The sequence below is a fragment of the Lithobates pipiens genome, unplaced genomic scaffold, assembly GCF_037356315.1.
Source record: "Lithobates pipiens isolate NorthernLeopardFrog02 unplaced genomic scaffold, aLitPip1_a1.2 Scaffold_19, whole genome shotgun sequence".
In the NCBI taxonomy this organism is placed as follows: Eukaryota; Metazoa; Chordata; class Amphibia; order Anura; family Ranidae; genus Lithobates; species Lithobates pipiens.
Window position 1 is genome coordinate 411356788 of NW_027507764.1, and position 24285 is coordinate 411381072.

The following is a 24285-nucleotide window of genomic DNA, read 5'->3' on the forward strand; positions in this document are numbered from 1 at the left end:
GGGGGTTCTGAGTAATTTTCTAGCATAAAAAAATTATGATTTTTACATGTAGGAGAGAAGTCTCAGAATGGCCCGGGTGGCAAGGGGTTAATTATCATAAGTAATATACAAATAATTATTATAAGCACAGTGAGTTCATCCTCTCAGTCTGCAGCAGAGTGTTCCAGCTTGTATTTATACTGCCGCTCTGTATGTAGCTTCTGACAGGCAGCGCAAGGAGCCCCGTATCTCCGGAACCATAGATGATAGCAGCCCCATAATTTAACCAGTGTTGGAGTGGGTATTTAGCTACCTACCCCCCAAATATGGGGTCTCTGTGACTCCTGATCGCCGAGCTACAATCCTCGAAGTTGATCTTTTTTATTTTTATTTTATTTTTTTTTGGGCATATGGGCCTATCTTGAGAAAGGGGCCTGGAGCTGCAGCTCCAATAGCCCCTATGTTAACCACCTTCAGACCGGACCATTTTGCTGGTAAATGACCAGAGGTCTTTTTACAATTTGGCACTGCGCTGCTTTAACTGGTAATTGCGCGGTCATGCAATGTTGTACCCAAACAAAATTTGCGTCCTTTTCTTCCCACAAATAGAGCTTTCTTTTGATGGTATTTGATTGCCTCTGCGATTTTTATTTTTTGCGATATAAACGTAAAAAGACCGCAAATTTTGAAAAAAAATGATATTTTCTACTTTTTGTTATTAGAAAAATCCAATAAACTCAATTTTAGTCATACATTTAGGCCAAAATGTATTCAGCCACATGTCTTTGGTAAAAAAAAAGTCAATAATTGTATATTTATTGGTTTGCGCAAAAGTTGTCACATCTACAAACTAAGGTACGTTTTCTGGAATTTACGCAGCTTTTAGTTTACGACTGCCTATCTCATTTCTTGAGGTGCTAAAATGGCAGGGCAGTACAAAACCCCCCCAAATGACCCCATTTTGGAAAGTAGACACCCTAAGGAAATTGATAAGTGGCATGTTGAGCCCATTGAATATTTTATTTTTTTGCCTCAAGCGATTGAATAATGACAAAAAATATTTTTTTTTTTTTTTTTTACACAAAGTTGTCACTAAATGATATATTGCTCACACATGCTATGGGCATATGTGAAATGACACCCCAAAATAAATTCTGCTGCTTCTCTTGAGTACGGGGATACCACATATGTGGGACTTTTTGGGAGCCTAGCCGCGTACGGGGCCCCGAAAACCAAGCACCGCCTTCAGGCTTTCTAAGGGCGTAAATTTTTGATTTCACTTCTCACTACCTATTACAGTTTTGAAGGCCATAAAATGCCAAGATGGCACAAAACCCCCACAAATGACAACCATTTTAGAAAGTAGACACCCCAAGCTATTTGCTGAGAGGCATTTTGAGTCCATGGAATATTTTATATTTTGCCACAAGTTGCGGGAAAATTACAAACTTTAATTTTTTTTTATTTTTTTTTCACAAAGTTGTCACTAAATGATATATTGCTCACACATGCTATGGGCATATGTGAAATGACACCCCAAAATAAATTCTGCTGCTTCTCCTGAGTACGGGGATACCACATATGTGGGACTTTTTGGGAGCCTAGCCACGTACGGGGCCCCGAAAACCAAGAACCGCCTTCAGGTTTTCTAAGGGCGTAAATATTTGACTTCACTCCTCACTACCTATTACAGTTTTGAAGGCCATAAAATGCCAAGATGGCACAAAACCCCCACAAATGACCCCATTTTAGAAAGTAGACACCCCAAGCTATTTGCTGAGAGGCATGTTGAGTCCATGGAATATTTTATATTTTGCCACAAGTTGCCGGAAAATTACAAACTTTTTTTTTTTTTTTTTCACAAAGTTGTCACTAAATGATATATTGCTCATGCATGCCATGGGCATATGTGAAATGACACCCCAAAATAAATTCTGCTGCTTCTCCTGAGTACGGGGATACCACATATGTGGGACTTTTTGGGAGCCTAGCCGCGTACGGGGCCCCGAAAACCAAGCACCGCCTTCAGGCTTTCTAAGGGCGTTACAGTTTTGAAGGCCATAAAATGCCAAGATGGCACAAACCCCCCCCCAAATGACCCCATTTTGGAAAGTAGACACCCCTAAATTTAGGGGTACACTAGTGAGACTAGGTAATAAATGGCGGGTGCCCTGAAACTATAAAAAAAATAACTAACCAACCAGCGTCACCTGTAACAGTTATATGGTGATCACTGGTGAAAGGGTTAACTAGGGGGCAATCAGGGGGCTTTATGCGGTAGTATATGGGGGTCCCTGGCGCTATAAAAAGCTGCGGCAAACCTAAATACCTACCTGCCTAACTAGCATCACCTGTGACACTAATACAGTGATCAGAAAAACGATCGCTTATTAGGCTGGGTTCACACTGGAGCGATGTGGGAACGCCACGAATGCGCGGCGGGTTCCCGCATCACATGCCTCACGGCGGCAGTTTACACTGCCCTATGCGAACTGCTGGGAGTGTCAGTGAAATGTTAATGACACCCCCAGATCAGTTCGCATATCGAAGTGCGATCTGCAAACTTGGATCGCATGGTGTGAACACCCATGCGATCCGATTCTGCTGCGGACCAAAAAAAGGGTCCCGTGCGAGTTTGCGGCGGGTGCGACACGAATTCAGCCATACTATCTGTATGGCTGAACTCGAATCGCACAGAGATCGGATGTGATTTGCAGTGCGGTGCGAATCACATCCGTTCTCATAAACCGCTGCAATGTGAACCCAGCCTTAGTGACACTGGCGACGGGGGTGATCACGGGGTTAAACCTTCATTGGGGGGGTTAGGGGGGTACCTTAGAACTAAAGGGGGCTAACCCTAACTGCCCTAACAGTTATTACAGTCACAAATGACACCCGCCGGGTGATCAGGGGGTTAAACCTTTATTAGGTAATAAATGGCGGGTGCCCTGAAACTATAAAAAAATAACTAACCAACCAGCGTCACCTGTAACAGTTATATGGTGATCACTGGTGAAAGGGTTAACTAGGGGGCAATCAGGGGGCTTTATGCGGTAGTATATGGGGGTCCCTGGCGCTATAAAAAGCTGCGGCGAACCTAAATACCTACCTGCCTAACTAGCGTCACCTGTGACACTAATACAGTGATCAGAAAAACGATCGCTTATTAGGCTGGGTTCACACTGGAGCGATGCGGGAACGCCACGAATCCGCGGCGGGTTCCCGCATCGCATGCCTCCCGGCGGCAGTTCACACTGCCCTATGCGAACTGCTGGGAGTGTCAGTGAAATGTTAATGACACCCCCAGATCAGTTCGCATATCGCAGTGCGATCTGCAAACTCGGATCGCATGGTGTGAACACCCATGCGATCCGATTCTGCTGCGGGACAAAAAAAGGGTCCCGTGCGAATTTGCGGCGGGTGCGACACGAATTCAGCCATACTATCTGTATGGCTGAACTCGAATCGCACAGAGATCGGATGTGATTTGCACTGCAGTGCGGTGCGAATCACATTCGTTCTCATAAACCGCTGCAATGTGAACCCAGCCTTAGTGACACTGGCGAGGGGGGGTGATCACGGGGTTAAACCTTTATTGGGGGGGTTAGGGGGGCACATTAGAACTAAAGGGGGCTAACCCTAACTGCCCTAACAGTTATTACAGTCACAAATGACACCAATGCAAAAAAAATAAAAAAAAGCAATTGGTGTCACTGTGACTGGGGGGGCAGGGGTAATTGGGGGGTGATCGGGGGGTAAAGGGGGGGTGTGAGTGTGCCTGGCATGTTCTACTGTGTAGTGTAGTGCTTGTGCAACTCACCGATGCTCTCTCCTCGGTGCCGGAACGAAAAATACCGACACGGAGGAGAGAATACATTCTCTCCTGTGTTTACATTACAGGAGAGGAAGTGATGTCACCGGACATTTTCATTCGTCGGGAGCGATCGCGAGGGGGTGGCCATGAATGAATGGCCGTCCCCTCGTCCGGGATCGCTCCCGAACGAATACCGAACGCCGCAGGCACCGGGCGGGGGCCCGATCGGGCCCCCGACCCGCGGGCAGGCAAGGACGTACATGTAAGCCCTTATGCCTGCCCGTGCCATTCTGTCGACGTACAACGTCGTGCGGCGGTCGGCAAGTGGTTAATCCGGCCCTGATTATGTACAGGGCATACGGAAAGTATTCACAGGTATTTTGTTGCATATTTGTCACACTTCAATGACTCAGATCATCAAACTAATTTTATTATTACACATAGATAACCCAAGTAAATACAACATGCAGTTTTTAAATGATGGTTTCATTTATTAAGGCAAAAAAGTTTTCCAACCCTGCCTGGCTTTATGTGAAAAAGTAATTGCCCTCTAAACCTAAGAACTGGTTGTGCCACCCTTGGCGGCAACAACTGCAATCAAGCATTTGCGATAACTGTCAATGAGTCTTTCACATTGCTGTGGAGCAATTTTGCCCCACTCTTCTTTGCAGAATTGTTTTAATTCAGTCACATTGGAAGGTTTTCCATCATGAACGGCCTGTATAAGGTCATGATCCAGCATCTCAATTAGATTTAACCACTTAAGCCCTGAACCAATTTACAGCCAAAGGACCAGGCCCCCTTTTTGCGATTCAGCACTGCGTTGCTTTAACTGACTATTGCGCAGTCGTGCGACGTGGCTCCCAAACAAAATTGGCGTTCTTTTTTTCCCACAAATAGAGCTTTCTTTTGGTGGTATTTGATCACCTCTGCGGTTTTTATTTTTTGCGCTATAAACAGCGATTATTGATTGGTTTGCGCAAAAGTTATAGCGTTTACAAAATAGGGCATAGTTTTATAGCATTTTTACTATTTTTTTTTTACTAGTAATGGCTGCGATCAGCGATTTTTATTGTGACTGCTACATTATGGCAGACACATCGGGCATTTTTGACACATTTTTGGGACCATTGTCATGTATACAGCAATCAGTGCTATTTAAATGCACTGATTCCTGAGTAAATGACACTGGCAGTGAAGGGGTTAACCACTAGGGGGCAGGGAGGGGTTAAGTGGGATGTGTGCGTGTGTTTTTTTACTGTTGGGGGACGTGGCTTGGCATGTGACATTACTGATCGTTTTTCCCTATAACAGGGAACAGATGATCAGTGACAGCCACACTAGGAAACACGGGGAGAGGTTTGTTTACATATACCTCTCCCCGTTCTTCAGCTCTGTGACCCGATCGTGGGACACCAGCGGCGAACGGGTCCGATCAGGACCGGGTCACGAGTGTGCCGCCGGTGGCGTTCTCGACTCACGGCTGGGCACTTAAAGAGCAACGTACCTTACGTTGATGTACCCAGCCGTGCCATTCTGCCGACGTAAATGTGCAGGAGGTGGTCCTTAAGCGGTTGAGTCTGGGCTTTAACTAGGCCACTCCAAAACCTAGATTTTGCTTTGTTTAAACCATTTGGAGGTGGACTTGAGCTTGAGGTCACAAACTGATGGCCAGACATTCTCCTTTAGGATTTTCTGGTAGAGCTCAGAATTCATAGTTCGATCAATTATGGTAAGTTGTCCAGGCCCTGAAGATGCAAAGCAGCCCCAGATTATCACGCTACCACCACCATGTCTGACTGTTGATATGATGTTCTTGTTATGTATTAGTTTTATGCTAGCTGTAACGGGACGCACACCTTCCAAAAAGTAACATTCTTGTCTCATCAGTCCACAGAATATTTGCCTGACGGTCCTTTCACACGGGGCGGATCAGTGATGATCCGCCCCATGGATATCCACTTGCTCAGCGGGGATAGCTCCATCGATCACCGCTGAGCAGGCAGAGGACAGGTCCGTCTCTGCACGCTGCGCAGGGACAGATCTGTCAGAGCGTTGCTCTCCCCTATGGGAGATCGGATGACAACGGACCGCAGTGTCCGTCGTCACCCTATCCGATCCGATGATGGATAGAAAAGTAGGTTTTTCCTCCGTCACACTTTTTCGGATCAGAGCGGGTTGGATATCAACGGACATGTCACCGCTGACATTCGACGTTCCATAGACCTCTATGGAGCATCCGTTCAGGTCTGCCTGAAAAACTGATAGGCGGACCTGAACGGATCGGTAGTGCGAAAGAGGCCTAAAAGTCTTGGGGATACTCAAGATGTTTTTTGGTAAATATGAGATGAGCCTTTGTGTTCTTTTTGGTCAGCAGTGGCTTTGGCCTTGAAAGGCTCCCATTTTTGCCCAGTCTCTTCCCTCAGGAAAGTGAGGCCTGCAGTTCTTTAGATATTGTTCTGGGTTCTTATATGAGTTGGATGAGTCGTCGTCATGCTCTTGGAGTAATTTTTGTAGGCCGGCCCCTCCTGGGAAGGTTCACCACTGTTCCAAGTATTTCCATTTGTGGATAATAGCTCTCCTTGGGGTTCACTGGAGTTCCAGAGCCTTAGAAATGGCTTTAAAACCATTCCTAGACCAATACATGTACATTACTTTGTTTCTAATCTGTTCTTGAATTTTGTTAGATTGTGGCATGATGTGTGGCTTTTTGTGATCTGTTATTGTGCTTCACTTTGTCAGACAGCTTCTATTTATGTGATTTCTTGATTCAACAGGTCTGGCAATAATCAGGCCTGGGTGTTGCGACTGAAATTTAACTCAGCTTTCCAAGAAATTGTGGTTAAACACAGTTCATTCATGATTCAGCATGGGAGGGGGCAATTACTTTTTTGCATAGGGCCAGGTAGGTTTGAACAGCCTTTTTCCCTTAATAAATGAAATAGTAATTCAAAAACGGCATCTTGGAATTACTTGGGTTATCTTTGTGTAATATAAAATTTTGTTTGATGATCTGAATCATTTAAGCGTGAGAAATATGCAAAAAAAAAAAACACAAGAAACACAGAGACCCAGATAGGCTAGGCCCAAGTGCTATGAACGGCGGAGGCCGGAGAGGCAATCATATTCCCTACATCCTTCCCTCCTCTAATGCTCCTCTTTCTCTTTACCCCCCCCCCTCCCTTTACCTCCCCCCTTCCTCTCTCCCTTTTTCTACCTACGTAGATAACCCTTCCTACTTACTCAACTACTCATTTTTCACTTCCAGTAGACTATAATAATTTGGACGGTCTAACAATTTGCCCACAAACGACCTCACGCAAGATGACTGACTTACTTTAGGACAGAACCCTACCTTACTTATTAGACATGACAGAAGATTTTTTACTTAAGACTATTCCAGCGAGACATGTTAAAGCTACTTATGACAGCTGATTGGATGGAAAGGGAAAGGCTACTTTTTACATGATAGCAGAAGGTTAGACCTTCCCACGGTGTGAGTAGGTTCTGCTCCAGAAACTCAACCTGGAAACGTGATGTAATCGGACGCATAATGTCTGTGATATGTTTTAATATGTGCTATGCTCTGGACTGTACTGTTTTTGCACGCACGTTACGTGCTCTGTTACTGTAACCATTATCTATTTCTAATAAAATTTTGAATGGAAAAAAAAAAAAAAAACAGGAAGGGGCAAATACTTTTTCACACAACTGTAGGCATTCACAGCCTTTGCTCAATACTTTGTTGAAGCACCTTTGGCACCAATTAGAGCCTTAAGTCTTTTTTAAGTATGATGCTGCAAGCTTGGCACACCTATTTTTGAGCAGTTTCTCCCATTCTTCTTTGCAGGACCCCTCGAGCTCCATCAGGTTGGATGGCAAGCGTTGGTGCACAGACATTTTCAGATCTCTCCAGAGATGTTCAGTCGGGTTCAAGTCTGACCTCTGGCTGGATCACTCATCGACATTCACAGAGTTGTCCCATAGCCACTCCTTTTATCTTAGCTGTGTGCTTAGGGTCGTTGTCCTGTTGGAATATGAACCTTCACCCCAGTCTGAGGTCCATAGCACTCTGGAGCAGGTTTTCATCAAGGATGTCTCTGTACATCGCTGTATTTATATTTACATCGATCCTGACTACTCTCCCAGTTCCTGCTGCCAAAAAACATCATGCTGCCACCACCATGCTTCACTGTAGGGATGATGTTGGCCAGGTGATAAGCGATGCCTGGTTTCCTCCAGACATGATGCTTGCCATTCAGGCTAAAAAATGCAATCTTTGTTTCATCAGACAAGAGAATTTTGTTTCTCATGGTCTGAGAGTGCTTCAGGTGCCTTTTGGAAAACCTCCAGGAGGGCTGCCATGTGCCTTTTACTGAGGAGTGGATTCCGTCTGGCCACACTTCCATACAGGTCTGATTGGTGGAGTGCTGCAGAGATGGTTTTGTCTTCTGGAAGGTTCTCCTCTCTCCACAAATGCTGGAGCTCTGTCAGAGTGGCCATCATGTTCTTGGTCACCTCCCTGTCTAAGGCACTTCACCAATTGCTTAGTTTGGCCAGGTGGCTCACTCAAGGTAGAGTCCTGGTGGTTCCAAACTTCTTTCATTTATGGATCATGGAGGCCACTGTGCTCATTGGGACCTTCAATGCTGTTCCCTTCCCCAGATCTGTGCCTCCATGCAGTCCTGTCTCGGAGGTCTACAGACAATTCCTTGGACTTCATGGCTTGGTTTGTGCCCTGAAATGCACTGTTAACTGTGGGACCTTATATAAACAAGTGTGTGCCTTTCCAAATCATGTCCAATCAACTGAATTTACCACAGGTGGACTCCAATCAAGTGTAGAAACATCTCAAGGATGAGAAGTGGAAACAATATGCACCTGAGCTCAGTTTTGAGTGTCATCACAAAGGCTGTGAATACTTATGTACATGTGATTTTTTAATTTTTTCTTAAATAAATTTGCAAAGATTTCAAACAAACCTTCACGTCATTATGGGGTATTGTTTGTAGAACACTTTCCAGATGCACGGTACATATGCAGGCGCAGCTTGAAGTATTTCCAGGGATGGTGAGCAAAGAGTGGAAACTGGTCTCCTTTAAAAAAGGGACCCTAAGTGCATTTGCTAAATTTATTTTACAGAATTTTAGTTTCATTTAAAATAAAACAAAATAGATCATTTAAAATACAGTTGTGTGTTTTATTGAGTCCATACAGTGTTTGGTAAAGTCAGGGAAAATATACAGTATGATAATCCATAATTATAATTTTACCCTGATAACAGGTAGACCTTGCAGACTTCTAACAGTGCAGCCACATTAAAAGCATTGTAAGGAACTGCAGACAATAAACAAAGCTACAATGCACTGGATGTGTCTGACACTAGATACAGGTCATTGCTGGTTACTATGGTAACTGGATGATGGGGAGTAAAGAAAACCTAACAATGAACCTTGCAGTTCACTTTGCGTAGCTTTCTGTGAAATGGCTAATTTAGCCTGTATCTTTTTTTTAATAGTGTATTGTGTATTATATAAAATATATACAGTATGTAGGTACATTTTTGGAGCGAATATCTGTAGAGTTGCTTATATTGCAAATTAATTACTGGGAATGGTAACTAAACTATTAGTGTTCTCATGAGAAATATGAACGTAATCTAAGTAGTGCTGAAACAACTAATCAATATAATCGATTATGAAAATAGTTGTCAACTATTTCCATAATCGATTAGTTGGTCAACCAATTAGTTGGCCTGCAATAGGAATGCATTATTTGTTTACATATCAGGAAATACAGTGCAGCACACATACAGTTTAGTATACCCTCCATACGCGTCAGTGTCCATTAAGGGTGCACGGGTGCCACCCCCCGTCCATCGCCGCCTCCCCTATCAATGCGTCTGGCCCCTTTCATGACACCGGTGCATGGATTCCAATGCGGAGGGGCTTTTTTTGAAACACCAATTAGAGCCAGGAGGCTCTAATAGTCTTCAATATAGGGTGGGCTCGGGTCGCAGAGAGTGCGCTCTGAGCCCACCCAGGTGTGTTACAACAGCAAATTATTATTTGCTGTTGTAACACTAATCCTCCACCCGGGCCAATCAGGAAGTGGGTTTTGACACCAGTCACCCAATTGGCTGAAAGGACAGGCGACCCTTTTGGATGCCTAGTAGGAGCTGGAAAGCTCCATGGAGGAGAGGGCTCTGAGCCAAGCTGCTGCACCAGGCTGCTTGCCACCCACCACCACGGGGTAAGTGTCAGACCAACCAGCAAACAGAGGGTGGTGGGTGTCGCTCAAGGGGGGGATGGGTGGTTGTTTGCCAACCCCCCAAAAAAAAAAAACTCACCAGCCGCCACTGATGCACAGTGCAGCACACATACTGCTCAGTACACCCTCCATACATATCATTATACACAGTGAAGGACAAATGCAGCTCAGTACACCCTCCATACATGTCAGTATACACAGTGCGGCACTCATACAGCTCAGTGCAACAACCATACATGTCAGTAAGTGCCTGAGAGCTTGTGAATGTGTGAGGAGTAATGCATTGTAGTCCCTGGCAGGAGAAGGAAGCGAGTGATTCCAAAGGCAGAAGTTTTTTTTTTACCTTACTACAGGAGCACTCTATACTATACTTTGCTGTTTGCTATAGGGGCACTTTGTAGGCTGGAGGAGCCAGAAACATGTGAGAAGCCAGCATGGGATCCGAGAAGTGGAGAATCAAGGCTGCTTTGTGCAAAAGCATTGTACAGAGCAGGTAAGTATGACTAGTTTGTTTAACCACTTGCTGACCGTTGCACGCCGATTTATATCAGCAGAATGGCACGGGCAGGCAAAGGGGCATACCCGTACGTCCCTTTGAATTTGCCACCTACTGCTCCCAGTCAGTCCTCTTCAGGCCCTCCTGACTGTAGCTGCCCGATTCCACTGCCCATGACATCACAGTCTCTCCTACTGGTTCTACATCCATCTCAGACTGCACACTCCAAGTCCGCCCTGGAGACTTGCCTGGAAGCACTATCTCTTGTGGTCCTTCTCGATCCATCTTTGTGCCTCCTGTCTAGATCCTTCTTTGTTTCTCAGAAAGGCTCCGACTTGCACTCCAACTCCACAGCCCCATGGTCACACCCCCTACTGAAGAATGCCTCAAAGGCCCCAACAACCTAGTGCCCCATCTCAAGCTTCTTCCACCTGACAACTCCTCCCCAACAGGGCTGACTCTAGGTATTTAAGGAGGCCTGCCAACTGCCAATCCAAGTTGGGGATTGATCAGGGCTCCTTAGAACATCCCAGGCAGCTCCACCTCTCTTCTAGAATCCTCTAGAAGCCAGAGGGAGGTAACTGAGAAGGGATACTGCATGTGAGTCACCTGCTGCCACTCTAGGCCACTCCCAACCCACACAGATCAAAACAAACAGGCCTAGCTTACAGCTAGGCCTGCTTAAATTTACTTGCACTACAAAATTCCTACTTCTAGCACCTACCTAAAGTAGAGGGTACCACACTAACTAAAAGATTTCTATACACCCGTCATATAGCTTCATGTCTGACTCCCAGTTAAATTACCCTGTATATCCTACTTCTAGGTACAGTGGTGTGAAAAAGTGTTTGCCCCCTTCCTCATTTCCTGTTCCTTTGCATGTTTGTCACACTTAAGTGTTTCGGAACATCAAACCAATTTAAACAATAGTCAAGGACAACACAAGTAAACACAAAATGCAATTTGTAAATGAAGGTGTTTATTATTAAAGGTGAAAAAAAATCCAAACCATCATGGCCCTGTGTGAAAAAGTGATTGCCCCCCTTGTTAAAACATACTATAACTGTGGTTGTCCACACCTGAGTTCAATTTCTCTAGCCACACCCAGGCCTGATTATTGCCACACCTGTTCACAATCAAGGCATCACTTAAATAGGAGCTGCTTGACACAGTAAGGTCCACCAGAAGATCCTTAAAAGCTACACATCATGCCGAGACCCAAAGAAATTCAGGAACAATTGAGAAAGAAAGTAATTGAGATCTATCAGTCTGGAAAGGGTTATAAAGCCATTTCCAAAGCTTTGGGAATCCAGCGAACCACAGTGAGAGCCATTATCCACAAATGGCGAAGACATGGAACAGTGGTGAACCTTCCCAGGAGTGGCCGGCCGCCCAAAATTACCCCAAGAGCGCAGCGACGACTCATCCAAGAGGTCACAAAAGACCCCACAACAACGTCCAAGGAACTGCAGGCCTCACTTGCCTCAGTTAAGGTCAGCGTTCATGCCTCCACCATCAGGAAAAGACTGGGCAAAAATGGCCTGCATGGCAGAGTTCCAAGGAGAAAACCACTGCTGAGCAAAAAGAACATCAAAGCTCGTCTCAATTTCTCCACAACACATCTTGATGATCCCCAAGACTTTTGGGACAACATTCTGTGGACCGATGAGACAAAAGTGGAACTCTTTGGAAGGTGTGTGTCCAAGTATATCTGGCGTAGAAGGAACACTGCATTTCATAAAAAGAACATTATACCAACAGTAAAATATGGTGGTGGTAGTGTGATGGTCTGGGGCTGTTTTGCTGCTTCAGGACCTGGAAGACTTGCCATGATAAAAGGAACTATGAATTCTGCTGTCTACCAAGAGATCCTGAAGGAGAATGTCCGACCATCTGTTCGTGTACTCAAGCTGAAACGAACTTGGGTTCTGCAGCAGGACAATGATCCTAAACACACCAGAAAGTCCACCACCGAATGGCTGAAGAAAAACAAAATGAAGACTTTGGAGTGGCCTAGCCAAAGTCCTGACCTGAATCCTATTGAGATGTTGTGGTATGACCTTAAAAAGGCCGTTCATGCTCGAAAACCCTCTAATGTAACTGAATTAGGACAATTCTGCAAAGATGAGTGGGCCAAAATTCCTCCAGGACGCTGTAAAAGCCTCATTGCACGTTATCGCAAACGCTTGGTTGCAGTTGTTGCTGCTAAGGGTGGCCCAACCAGTTATTAGGTTTAGGGGGCAATCACTTTTTCACACAGGGCCATGATGGTTTGGATTTTTTTTCACCTTTAATAATAAACACCTTCATTTACAAATTGCATTTTGTGTTTACTTGTGTTGTCCTTGACTATTGTTTAAATTGGTTTGATGTTCCGAAACACTTAAGTGTGACAAACATGCAAAGGAACAGGAAATGAGGAAGGGGGCAAACACTTTTTCACACCACTGTATATTAATTATTGTATATACATGATATAATTTATATATATATATATATATATATATATATATATAATTACTTTTCACTAAAAGTACTCCCTTATAGTAGTGATTATCTGCTGTTTTTGTACTATAAAGGGCTAGTTTGTGTTTTTAACCCCTTTATGGCAGGTGATTAAAAAAAAAGGCATGCTGCTGCTACTAAAGGTCCTATGCTGGCCATTAGGGGTGCTGAAATTAATCGCTGCATTGCGATTCGGGTGTCCCCAATGCGGCATCGATGCATACGACCAGAAAAACGATTGTCAGGTGACATCATCCTGACTTGCCTCGCCCCTCCCGGGAGAGCGCTCTGAGCGTATTGGTAAAATTACTGTGTTTTAATAAATCCCATGTTACAATGAATGAAGTGTCTCGCTGTATGTCATTTAAATAAAAATATGGAACTTCATACCGAATTTCACAGTACAATACATCCCGCTCGTGTGACTGCCCTGCCGGCCCGGCCCGCCTCTCTCATCTCATGTCTCTCCTGAGTCCTAAGGTCAGCGGGAATTCTCAGCCCAGCCTCTCTTCTGATCTGATAGCTACAGTCAGCGGACGGGGTTGAAAATTCCCCACTGACATCAGGACTCAGGAGAGGCATGAGACATGAGAGGAGAGAGCCGGGCCGGGCAGGGCAGCATATATTGTACTGTGAAATTCGGTATGAAGTTACACATTTTTTTAAAAAGCACATACAGCAGGGCGCTTCATTCATTGTAACACAGGATTTATTAAAACACAGTCATTTTAACAACAGTAAGTAGAGTACAAATGTGTTTGTACTCTACTTACACCTAGTACACGCTCCATGCTGACATTTCCCTGGCTTCCTCTTTGCATATTCCACCGTGTTAACTCCTAGTGTGCTGGAAGGTGCAAATCAATTTTGTTTGGGTACAGTTTTGCATGACCGCATAATTCTCAGTTAAAATAACACAGTGACGAATTGCAAAATATGGTCTGGTCATGAAGGGGATAAATCTCCCGGAGGTCAAGTGGTTAAATAAAAACTTTGATCTCTAAGTCTAATGATATGTACCAGGTTCAACCTCTAATAGTGTGTGTGTGTGTGTGTGTGTGTGTGTGTGTGTGTGTGTGTGTGTGTGTGTGTGTATATATATATACACAGTTAGGTCCATATATATTTTGGCACAGGCATAATTGTAGATTTTTTAAGATATTTACCCAAACATATTCAAGCTATAGTTATATAATGGATATGTGGTGAAAGGGCACACTCTCGGGTTTAATTTGAGGGTATGTACATCCAAATCGGAGGAATGGTTTAGGAAATATAGCTCTTAAGAATAGCCAGCCCTCCTTTTTCAAGGGGCCAAAAGTAATTGGACAATTGAATCAAAAGCTGTTGCATGGCCAGGTGTGGGTTACTCCTTCCTTATTTCTTCATCAATTAACCAGGTAAAAGGTCTGGAGTTAATTCTATGTGTGGTATTTGCATTTGAAATCTATTGCTTTGAACCTAAATCATGCATTCAAAAGAGCTGTCCAAGCAAGTGAAACAGGCCATTGTAAGGCTTCAAAAATGAAACAAATCCATCAGAGAGATAGCAGTAACTTTGGAAGTGGCAAAATGAACAGTTTGAAAAATTTTGAGGAATGAAGAACATACTAGGGTGCTCAGCAACATCAAAAGGCCTGGACGTCCATGGAAGACTACAGTGGTGGATGATTACAGGATTCTCTCTGGTAAAGAAAAACCCATTCACAACATCCAGACAAGTGATGGACACTCTCCAGGAGGTAGGTGTATCATTGTCAAGGTCTACAATCAAGAGAACACTTCATGAGAGCAAATGCAGTGGGTTCACCACAAGGTGCAGGATAAGCCTGAGGAATAGAAAAGCCAGATTAGACTTTGCCAAAAAAAATCTAAAAAAGCCAGACCAGTTCTGGAAAAGCATTCTTTGGACGGATGAAACTAAGATGAATCTGTACCAGAATGACAGGTAGAATAAAGTGTGGAGTAGGCTTGGAACAGTTAATGATCTAAAGCACACATAATCTGTAAAACATGATAGTGATAGTGTGATAGTATGGGCATACATGGCTTCGAGTGGCACTGGGTCATTGTTGTTTATTTGTGACGTGACAGAAGACAAGCAGCTGGAGATAGTGTTTAAAGAAAGACTGCAGTCTTTAGAGATATACTGTCAGCCCAGATTCAGCCAAATGCAGCAAAGCTGATTGGACAGTGCTTCACAGTACAGATAGACAATGATCCAAAACACACTGCAAAAGCAAACCAGGAGCTTTTGAAGGAAAAGAAGTGGAATATTCTGCAATGGCCGAGTCAGTCACCTCACCTCAACCCAATTGAGCATGCATTTCTCTTGCTGAAGACAAAACTAAAGGCAGAAAGACCCAGAAACAAAGAACAACTGAAGAGAGCTGCAGTTAGAGCCTGGCAAAGCATCAGAAAGGAAGAAACCCAGTCTATGGTAATGCCCATAGGTTCCAGACTTCAGGCAGTCATTGCCAGTAAAAGATTCTTAACTAAATATAAAAAATTAACTTTTTATTTAGGAGTATATGTATTTGTCCAACTACATTTGAGCCCCTGAAAATGGGGTGACTGTGTATAAAAAAGTTGCAGTTTGTAAAAATGTGTACTTGATATTTATGTTCAATCCCTTGAATTAAAGCTGAAAGTTTGCACTTCAAATTCATTTGGATTGTTTTAATTTTATTCTGATTGCATACAGAGCCAAAATTATGAAAACTATGTATATTACAGCTGCACAATCCTGGATTAAATGAGAATCAAATTTGTTTTGCTTAGAATAAAGATCACAATTTTCTTACAATTCTGAAGAACTTTATTTTAAAGAGTTACAACCCCTGAACATTAGGTTATCAAACAAAATGGTTATAAAATAAGACATAATACTCTTTGCTTCAACCAAATTTAAAGAAATGTAATGAAAAATAATGTAATGTGTAAAGAAATAAAATAAAAATACCATTAAGTTATATTAAGGTCTTTTTTTTTTATAGTACTCACAGATATCAACTGATACCTACCTCAACATTTTTCTTTACACTTCAGCTGTCATCAATGGTACAAAGCCTTGAAAATTTATTTTAAAATTAAGTAAATGTATTTTTTCTTTTAATTTTGTGCTTTTTTCAATGTGAAACCTGTATATATATGATAAAGGTGTAAAAATATTAATGAACAAAGCAAACAAAAATAGTTTTTTAAATTATTGATAGTTTATAAAATAGAAGTAAAAAAAAAAGAAAATTAGCAGGAAAATAATTAAATGGAGAGGGGAAATAAGGAGTTAATGAGGCTGATTAGAGAGAAAAAAGGGTAAATAAGGGGTTACACAGAGGAACAATTTAATAGAAAACAAAAAAAGAAAAACAGTTTTTTACTTGACAAGGTTGCTTTAAACTGACTTTATCTAAACTGAGTTCATCCCTTTGATCTGTAAATGAACAGCAAGATACAATGTTTTTTTTATCTGTTTTTTTGTTTTTTACAGCTGTGAGCAGGGAACTGCTCTGCATTTGTTACACTTGTTACATGAATCGTGGAAATACCGGATTAAGATTGTGTGTGTGTGGGGGTAGGGTTGAGAGTGAATAGATATTTTGCTCCCCAACCATAATAGCTGGTTATTTATATTTACCACTGCATTAAGATATGTAAGAAAAATTGTCTTTTTTTTATTTTGCATATTACTGAGACACCCCGAGCGTGAGTCGTGTGGGTGGAGTGGTATGCCCATCCAACCCAAGGGCGGCGAAGGGCCATTTGGAGCCTGCCCTCGACATGTGTCTCGACCAGCGCCACAACGTCTGCACGTTGCTTTTTGAGGAATGTAAGGGTGGCCGAGCGCTTAATTTTCTCACGCAGGCACCTCACATTCCAAGTTAGAAATTTTATAGTTGCCATGGCGCTGTACAGGGGACACCACCTCGCCTCAGTGAAACATACATCCTGAGGTCTAGCGAAGAATATAGTTTGTAATAAAACTGAGGTACTCTAAACACCGTATAAGGCCCCCTTGCAGCATATATACATGTTCCCATAATCGGTTTCTGATAGCTTGTATGCACACTTGAAAATTGTAAATATAACAGCTTAACAATCCCCTCCCCCCTCCCCGCCTTACACCCACCCCAACTTGTGTAGGCATGATCCCTGAACAATTCTGAACTACCATCTGGGACAAACAGTAACTTCACATGTAAGGAGAAAATGAGGAACAATTTCAGCCACTGGGTCAAGTAGTGGCTCCGAGTCAGCCACCACCGAGAAGGAAAGGGATGGGGCCTAGTTATGCGCCCCCGTAGGTTAGTGTAAAAAAAAGGCAGTAAGACCCAGTTCCTCCGTTCATCTGCATAGTCATGATTCCCAGTGGATAGCGGGGCATAAATTCACTGCACTATGCAGGCGACCTGTAGGACCAGCACACCTCTGCAGCTCCGTGTGGCAGATAAGTGCAGGGGTATGAAAAAGACCCCCATGAGAGGGGCAATGAGATGTAGTGAGTCCACTCCAAATATCCAGGATGAAAAAGTGAGGAAAAAAAAAAAAGGGGGTGGGAACATAATAAAATAAGGGGGTGATTTTTAATCCAGTACCCTTGATGTTGCAGATAGGATTGTATAACAGCAGATGTGATGGTAAGGGTCCGCGGAAGTATAGAGTTCCAACTGCCTCCCCGGCCCGGAATATCCACAGGGGACTGATAGTCTATGTGGTGTGGGTCCAGGTGGTAACCCAGCAAGGGTAGCTAAGATAGATCAAGTAGTGGTGAAGACATAAGACAAGAACATCACGCCGCATGGCTCACCTGGTGCGAAGTCAGTCTCTCCTGCCATGTGCAGATCTGCGATCCAGCCAGGAGACGACCTCTCCGGGATCCTCAAAGAATGAGACGCGGCCATCATGTTCCACCCTCAGGCGTGCAGGGAAAAGCATTGAGTACTTCAGATGACAGTCGCGCAGTCTGCGTTTGGCCTCCATGAAGCTCTGCCGGCGTTTCTGTATCTCGGCCGAGAAGTCAGGAAATATTGCCACTTTGATGTTTCCTACTGGGATGTTACCCTTCTCTCTTGCCAGCCTCAGTGCAGCATCCCGATCTTTATAGTTTAAAAGTTTTGCAATAAAGGTACGGGGGGGAGCCCCCTGTGGAGGAGGTTTAGCCGGCATCCTATGAGCCCTCTCCACCACCAGCATGGGGGAGAAGGACTCCCGACCGTATGTGGTTATCAGTAGTTGTTCCAGGAATGCTGTCGGGTCTTTACCTTCCGCTCCCTCCGGGAGACCGATGAAGCGGAGGTTGCACCTTTTCAGGCGATTTTCCATATCGTCTTGCTTGGCGAGCAACTGGTTAATCTGCCTCTGCATGTGTTCAGATCTAGCGGGTTTCTGTCTCTGTGACCCTTTCGCGGATTTTCTGGAAATCCTGCCTAATCAAAGATATGTCCATCTTGACCTCCTCCATCTGGGCAGTGAGGGATGTCCTGCAAAGTGTGATCGCTTCTAGTAGTTTAGCCGTGTCTCCCTGCCCGCGCTCTCCCCCCGTCTTCTCAGTGCCGCCATCCCCCTCAGCCTCCTCTCCCTCATTCCGGCGGTACTGTGCGAGCTTTGCCGCGGCGGATTTTTGGCTCTTTGGAGGGGACATAATATTGGACATAAAGATAGCAAGCTGAGACAGTCAGAATAGGCTAGACAAAACTTGAAAAGGATGACAGGTCCAGGGCCCAGTGCTGGTTTGAGAAACGGGTGTACCAAAATGGCCGCAGACCTCCGTGTGCAGGCCGAATCCACAGACCTGTCTGAGTGCGGCTGCCGTGTGGGAGGCCCACCACTTCACATTGGCTGCTGGGCGACTAGGGGTCAGGCAGGATTAGAGGAATGTATCAGGCACCGGGCCCAGCAATGAATTGGAGGCAGGGTGTCCCAAGATGGCCGCAGACCTCCTTGCATAGGCCGAAGCCAGGGACTTGCCTAAATTCGGCCTCCGTGCGGGAGAATCAACGCTCCGCCCGGGCCGCTGGGTGACTGCAGGAGATGCTGTGCGCTATATGGGGCCAGGCCGGCTGGGAGCAGGGCAGCATGCACAGGACCCAGCGCCGTTTCGGACGAGGGGTGTACTAAGATGGCCGCGGACCTCCGTGCATAGGCCGAAGCCGGGGACTTGCCTGAGTGAGTGCGGCCGCCGAACACAAAATCGCCACTCCAATCGGCCCGCCGGACGGCCGAAACAACGTAGGGTATGAAGAGGGTCCTCAGGCAGGCAGCCAGCTGGAATGGGAGGATGATTGGAGTGGAGGATAATATTAATCCAGGATTAATGAACGGAGCTCCTGGCCTGCAGGTCCTACTCCATGCTGCGTCAGGCCATGCCCTATTTTGCATATTAACTAAATTATACACCACACATTTTTTGAGGTTTTATCCGATGAATCGATTAATCAAAACAATAAATCGGCCAACTAATGGATTATGAAAATAATTGTTATTTTCAGCCCTAAATCTAAGTGAGTGACTTCATACCAACCCTGAAAAATAATGCCAGCTTAAAGGTTTCCTTTTCTCTTTGATGCCCAGCATTCTAATGGTTAGCCTATTCTGGTTGCCTGGAGCATTCAGCACCTTTCAACTTTTATCAGCTTAGGAGAAATGTTTGTTAATGCAATAGAAATCAATGCTCCATTGGGCTTTCATTGGAGGTGCCATAACTGCTTTCTCCTCTTGCAGTGAAAGCTAAGTAATGCAGACTGATCCAAGCTACTGTTGTAGGATGGTCAAAATTTAGGAGATGGATATCAGATACTACATTCAAAAAATGGCGGTCATTTCAATACTTTCTGTCACACCGTATTTTCACAGTGGTCTTATAAGCACACTTTTTTGGAAAAATAAATTTTTTTGAGTTAATAAATAAGACAACAGTAAGGATAATGTTACGCTGAGTAAATTGATACCCAACAAATCACACTTCAAACTTGTGCCTGCTCGTGTAATGGCAACAAATATTTACCCTTAAAAATCTCCATAGGCGATGTTTAAAAAATTCTACAGGTTACATGTTTTGAGTTACAGAGGAGGTCTAGAATTATTGTGCTCGCTCTAACGATCGTGGCGATACCTCACACTGTTTTCATATACGGGTGCTGCTCACATATGCGTTCGCTTCTGCATGCGAGGTCGGCGGGACTGGTCGCGTTTAACAATTTTTTTTATTATTATTATTTATTTTACCTTTTATTTTTAAACTGTTCTTTAGAAAAAAGGGTCGCTTTTATTCCTATTACAAGGAATGTAAACATCCCTTGTAATAGAAAAAAAGTATGACAGAACCTCTTGAATATAAGATCTGGGGTCAAAAAGACCTCAGATCTCATATTTACACTACAATGCAAAAAAAAAAAGTACTTCAGCCCTGGAAGATTAGGCTGCTCAATGACCAGAACACATTTTACAATGGGGCACTGCACTGTTTTAACTGGTAATTGCACGGTCATTCAGTGTTGTACCCAAACAAAATTTGCGTCCTTTTTTCCAACAAATAGAGCTTTCTTTTGATGATATTTGATTGCCTCTGCGATTTTTATTTTTTGCAATATAAATGGGAAAAGACCAAAAATTTTGAAAAAAATGATATTTTCTCATTTTTGTTATAAGAAAAACTCAGTAAACTCAATTTCAGTCATACATTTAGGCCAAAATGTATTCAGCCACATGTCTTTGGTAAAAAAAATTCAATAAATGTATATTTACATAGTTAGTAAGGTTGAATAAAGACACCAGTCCATCCGGTTCAACCTGAGTGAGTGTCTACAGTTGTCCCTATCCCTGTACATTGCACACATTCACATTGGTCCCTACCCTGAAGGAGCCCACAATCCAATGCCCCCATTCATATACTAGGGCCAATTTTGGACAGAAACCAATTAACCTACCAGCATGTCTTTGGATTGTGGGAGGAAACCGGAGTATGCGGAGGAAGCCTACGCACAAGGAGAACATGCAAACTCCAGGCAGGTAGTATCGTGGTTGGGATTTGAACCAGCAACCCTTTTTAATGCTAGGTGAGAGTGCTAACCACTACACCACTGTGCCACCCATTTATTGTCTTGCACAAAAGTTATAGCATCTACAAACTATGGTGCATTTTCTGGAATTTAGGCAGCTTTTAGTTTATAAATGCCTATCTCAATTCTTGAGGTGCTAAAATGGCAGGGCAGTACAACCCCTCCGTCCAAATGACCCAATTTTGGAAAGTAGACACCCCAAGGAAATTGCTGAGAGGCTTGTGTTGAACCCATTGAATATTTCATTTTTTTGTCACAAGTGATTGAAAAATGACAAAAAATAAATTACACAAAATTGTCACTAAATGATATATTGCTCACACATGCCATGGTTAGATGTTTTCATCTTGGCACCAAGTCACACACAATCTTACCAGCGCTCCCTATGTAGTGTGGGTAGTTCTCTGGCTCTACGGACTATCTTTTCCCTCGTAAACCATAAAACTATATGTATAGCCCGTTGCCCTGTCACAGGGCTTATTAAATCTTGACCCCATATCTAGCACTCTTGCTGGAAAAATACTGTTTGATAGACAAGCGGCCAGAAAACTTAATCAGGGACTCATCAACACAGAAAACTTGATCAAGGGGAAAACAAGGCTGCAAACTGGCAAAGTGGTTTACGAGGGGCCAAATTTTGTAGAGCCGATCAAATCCAGGGTCACCCGAGGACGACAGAGTTCATCATCATTAAAGTGCACGAACCGCAAGAACCACTCGTATCATGCCCTGGTCATGGAGGCAGAGAACACGGGCATATGATGAATTGGGTCAATGGACCAATATGACCGCAACTCATTTTAGTTATGCCCATGAGGAGGGATAGGCTCAGGACGTCTTACATTCAGAGACCTTAATAGTTCTCCAATCTCTGACACGGGTCAACTGGGGATTAGCAGCGATGAATTGACCAGCATACAAATTGATTTGATCCATAATAGATCTATAGAGATCTTCCGTGAAAAACAGCGAACAAAAATCAAGTGACATAAAATCAACTGTTTCCACCTGAATTCCGGGTTGGTCAGTGAATGGGGGAAATACGGGTGCTTCAGAAGTGGTGGGTTCCCAATTAGGAATGGCAGCTGCAGCAGAAAGAGCACTATGGGCTTGACGGGACTGTGCTTGTGGCATGGGGGTCCCCCCCAAGGTCCATATCACACCCTTATCCGAGCACGCAGCCCGGCCGGTCAGGAAAGGGGGTGGGGACGAGCGAGTGCCCCCCCTGAGCCATACCAGGCCACGTGCCCTCAACATGGGGGGGTGCTTTGGGGAAGGGGGGCCCTGCGGCCTCCCACCCCAAAGCACCTTTCCCCATGTTGATGAGGGCCTCTTCCTGACAACCCTGGCCATTGGTTGTCGGGGTCTGCGGGCAGGGGGCTTATGGGAATCCGGGAGCCCCCTTTAATAAGGGGGCCCCCAGATACCGGCCCCCCACCCTATGTGAATGAATATGGGGTACAATGTACCCCTACCCATTCACCTGGTGAAAAAGTGTAAATAAAACACAACACAAGGTTTTAAAATAATTTATTGCACAGCTTCGGTGGTCTTCCATCTTGGGGGGGTCTTCTCGCCGGACTTCTCCGCTATCTTCTGCTAGCTCTTTTACTAGCGGAGGAGCCCGACTTTCTTCTTCGTTGCCGCCACCGCCCGGGGGTCTTCCGACTTTGAGGGTCTTCTTCCGACTTCGGGGGTCTTGTCCCCCTCTTCGGTTCTTCTTGCCTGGCCTCCGCTTTCTTCTCCCAGCTCCTTTACTAGCGGTGGCCCGGTCTTCTGTCACCGCCGCCTCTTCTTCCGACTTCGGGGGTCTTGTCCCCCTCTTCGGTTCTTCATGCCGGGCCTCCGCTTTCTTCTTCCAGCTCTTTTACTAGTGGTGGCCCAGTCTTCTGTCGCCGCTGTCTCTGCCTTCTCTTCTTCTCCTCTTCTTCCTTCAGATGTTGAATCAACGCTCTCACTAGCCGCAATGACAGGGACGCGTTGTGCGGCAACTTATATAGGGACAATGGGCGGGGTCGCCGGGTGATGTCACATGATGACCCGTCCCCTTATGATGTCACAGTCCCAGCATCCTCTGGGAGTTCATCTTTCATTTTTAATAAGCTATTAATGCAGCACTGACTTTTTCCTATGTTAAACAAATAAAGTGTATGTATAGCCCAAACCTTTTTTTCTTGCATAACATGTTGAAGGATCACTTTGTGAATGTAAATATTGACAAGGAAAAGGGGGAGTAAGGGGGAAAAATAAAAAATGAAAATAAAAGAACCTTCACATAAAAGACCTCAAAAGAAAAAATGTGGGTTCAGTTGGACTTTTTAGGCATGAAGAAAGTTGTAGACACAACCAGTATATTCAAAAGGAATTATTTCTATTTATTTTTAAAACAGAAAATAAAAACAGGGCGGCCATCTTGTACACAACAAACAATATGATAGGGGTGAATGAGCTGAATAGTCTGCCTTTTTGATTCCCCCTCTTACCTTCCTTCTTTACCCAGTGGGAACTTGGTCCGTTTTCATTGCACCTTAAGCTTAGGGGATACTAAACAGTTTCCATCACCGACCCTACCTCCTTTTACTTACGTCTCAAGAATATTTATTAAACACTGAAGATTTGAAACCTTATGAGCCCAATAAACCTTTTAGGTGATTAAGCTCAAAACCTATACCTGTATAAAAAATTTTTGCTCAACAATTACTCTTTTTCCCTTTGTGGAGAAATGGTTGTGTAATCAATCGTACCAACTTCCCCAGTCTCCTTCGGAAATTTTGTTATCTCTATATGGGACACACTCTATGAAGGAATAACACTGTTATCAGCTCCTGAAAAAGCGTCATCGCAGACGCGAAACATGTAGAGCACCAAAAATATATGTAATTGATGACTGTATGGTTGATATCCTTAATCCTATATTTATATAGATACATATTTTGTCTTTTCCTTTTTGGAAATTTGAAATGGATCTTACTGTTTTTGATAGGATGTCAATTAGGTCCTAAATGTGTAGTTACAAGGAGGAAACATTTCCTTTTTGTGTGTAAAAAGGAAATTGAACTCTTTATTTTCTGTTTTTATTTTCTGTTTTAAAAATAAATAGAAATAATTCCTTTTGAATATACTGGTTGTGTCTACAACTTTCTTTATGCCTAAAAAGTCCAACT

The 24285-nt window shown here is 43.9% G+C and overlaps 1 protein-coding gene across 2 annotated transcripts in view; it reads left to right on the plus strand.

The window, feature by feature from the left end:
- Nucleotides 1-24285, plus strand: part of TMEM200C (transmembrane protein 200C) — a 142978-nt gene that overhangs the window by 116301 nt on the left and 2392 nt on the right. The window lies entirely within an intron of this gene.